The sequence below is a fragment of the Lepisma saccharinum genome, chromosome 18, assembly GCF_977018435.1.
Source record: "Lepisma saccharinum chromosome 18, izLepSacc3.1, whole genome shotgun sequence".
Lineage (NCBI taxonomy): Eukaryota > Metazoa > Arthropoda > Insecta > Zygentoma > Lepismatidae > Lepisma > Lepisma saccharinum.
In genome coordinates, this window is record NC_139246.1 from 55,096,881 (window position 1) to 55,100,021 (window position 3,141).

Consider the following 3,141-nt stretch of genomic DNA (forward strand, 5'->3'; position numbering starts at 1 on the left):
CCCATAATGCTAACCTTTTCTCTAGCGGTGGCATGAAACTCTATTTTACTCAGGGTTCGGGGACAAGTACACTGTCTAAAGTTAGAGAAAGTTTAATGACTATAGCTGGATACACTTATGCAACTTTAAACGGTGTAAGTTTAGCACACGCTCGTGTAGGATATTACACACACTAGGCCAATATACTGCCACACAATGGGGGAGAATGGCTTCTTTTAATACGAGCAACACAGCCGTAAACTTGAAACAGGAACAGAGCTGCAGCTGCCCTCTGGAGTCGTAACCTTAGCTACAACTAACGTCAGGAAAGTTCAGTCCTTTACTTGCGCCAATTTCTGTAGCGGCAGGCTTTTTACAGGGAACTGTTGGCTTTTGGGGAATAAGAGCATCTATTAAGGTCACCCTCACGATAACCAACGTACTTTATCTAACTTGTAATTTTACAGTCAAACCTACACCCCGACCCACTTGGGGCGATTGGGTTAAAAAACTAGGGGGGCAAAGTGACAAAACTGGGGGGGCAAAAACAATTTTCTCTTCCCTTGTAGGTAAGGATTAGCATAGTGCGTGGGCAAAAGTAGCAAAAAGTAAGGGGGGCAATTGCCCCCCTCGCCCCCCTAATCGCCACCACTGCGGAAAAAAAACACTCACAAACTAAATAATTGTGATGACCTCCCAGGATCATTACAATTTCCAATTAACAAACTTAGTTTAAAATTTTCATATATTAGAAATTGTGATCTAAATTGTAATCGAACTTAAAACTTAACATTTTGGGCATTAATTTGTATAATTTCTTCATGGTCTAAAATAAAAACTTATCTTGCAAAGTCAAATTACTCCACAGTGGTCATGTAGACAATTTTTACCTCAGTGAGTACCATCCTAATATGATATAAATCTTAAGAAACCTGAAATTTTCCGAACAATGTGCAAAATCATTCTCGTTTCCATGGCAGCGGGGCAATCTACTCCTTACAAGAGATTCCTTCCGCGAATTTCACATTCCGTAGGCTTGTTGAGAAGTTTCCCTCTGTGTGAAAACAAAAGGAAGGCGTCGTACAAGTTTCTCTCGTATGGCGTATATAAGACGCTCACATCTATCATAAATCATATCAAAAGACTACAAGCAGCAACAAAAGAACATTATGAATGCCCTTCTGGTAAGTAAGAAGAGAAATGCAATATATTGCAGAAAGCTTACAAAACATTGTAGCTTAATTTCTTTATCTCCTATTTTAATGTTCCAAATGCAAATAGTAATATTATTCATTACTTCCATAATATCAAATAATAAGCCGATAGAAATAAGACAATATTAGGAAGCAGTAAAAAATATAACGTATTTTTTTTTTCAATGTCACCGTGTGTCCGATACGTCATCTTGGTGTTGTGGAAACGTCATACAATCAACGGGTACCGGGTTCAATACCGAGTGGAGGCACATGTTGTTTCGTATCCCACTTGATTCTGTAGGCCCAATCGAGATTAGCCTTTCGGTGTATAAAATGGACTTTAAAAACTCATAGATTGGTTGATTAATTCATTTGAATTATTTTACTTCACTTTTGTGCCACTTTTTGACTAATTTGCGAAGATGGGGATGCGTGATGATATGATGAAATCGATGAATAGACACTCACAAACATCCATGCCCAGGCCGGGATTCAAACGCGGGACCCCTGGCGTCGTAGCGCGATGTGCTAACCATTCTTTTTTTTTTAGGAATACCCCTAAGCGGCAGTATAACCCTTTCTCATTTTTCACATATTTCGGTTATTTTCTCAATTCTCAGATTTCCTTTTTTGGACAAACGCAAACATTCATGTCTTACCTGAGATTCGAACACGGAACCCGTGGCGTCGCAGTGCGCTGCGCCATGGGGCCGGAAAAGACTCAAAGAAAGATACTTCTTGTTATTACTTCAGACTAGACACAAACTATTGCATATTCTCTGTGCTCGAAACTTTGTACTGTAAGAAAATTAAAAGTTATTTATCTCATAAATATTTTAAAATAATTATATAAATCCTGAATTTGATAGCTTAAATTTATTTTATTCTAAATGGTTTCGGTTTCCATTAACCAAATAACAGTATCACCCTTAGATTAAAATCATAAACTTGGCCAACGTCGAATAATATTGTAAATTATTTCTATGCTGTTGATTTAGAAGTTGCAACCAGGAGATATTATTGAGATCTTTAATTCAATATGATTTTATTTTCCCTTTTCAGGTTATTGTCGGATTGTTTATGCTCTTAGCATTCGCCCTAGCTATTCCACCAGTTCAGCACGTGGATTATTATGTAAGTGCAAAATTATATCCTGTAATTTCAGTTGTGGTTCATACCATTATAGAAAATATTATATTGTAGTACTCCAAGATGGGATGTACATGAAAATTGGCATTTGTTAGGAAATTAAAATTTAAAGAAAGAGACAAATTCTTGCAATGTAATACATGAACTTGCTTACTATTCCAGGCCTATCCCAAATACGAGTTCAAGTACGCCGTGAGCGACCATCACACAGGCGACCAGAAGAGCCAGTATGAAGTACGTGATGGGCCTCTAGTGAAGGGACAGTACAGTCTTGTGGAACCAGACGGAAGTGTTAGAACTGTGGACTACGTGGCTGACGATCACAATGGATTCAACGCAGTCGTCAAGAAACACGGACACAACCTCCACGTACAGCCTCATCTTGGAGTTGGTTACTCAGGCATCGGTTTGCTTGCTTAATAATTGAACATGCAAACTGTATGTAGTCTTCCTAATAAATTAATATCTGCTCTGTATTCCTGATTATTGTAATTTCCGTCCTGAAGTATTTGTATAATGCACATAATTGGACATTTATTCTTGAAATAATTCCTGTGGCTTTCTTAATGCTGTGACACAATGCTCATTAGTAGACGAATTGGAAAACAGCAGTTTCAATATAAGAGAGCCACCGCTAATATCATTGTGCCAAAATAATATCCAAATTTGCAATAAAGATCAAGTAGTCCTAAAAATTAATATCAAGCATGATGAGTTCAAGATTAGAGGAGTGAAGGAAAAGGGAAAATATATATAATAAAATCTCATCGTAATTTTTAGATTTAACAGACACAAACCGAGAAAATCAAGAAAAATG

The 3,141-nt window shown here is 37.4% G+C and overlaps 1 pseudogene across 1 annotated transcript; it reads left to right on the plus strand.

Moving 5' to 3' along the window:
* The first annotated feature begins 995 nt into the window (after positions 1–995).
* LOC146002282 (cuticle protein 19 pseudogene) lies at positions 996–2,744 on the plus strand (annotated as a pseudogene). The gene is made up of 3 exons (XR_014443691.1): positions 996–1,163; positions 2,238–2,309; positions 2,487–2,744. The product of XR_014443691.1 is annotated as a cuticle protein 19 pseudogene (transcript).
* Positions 2,745–3,141: the final 397 nt, after the last annotated feature.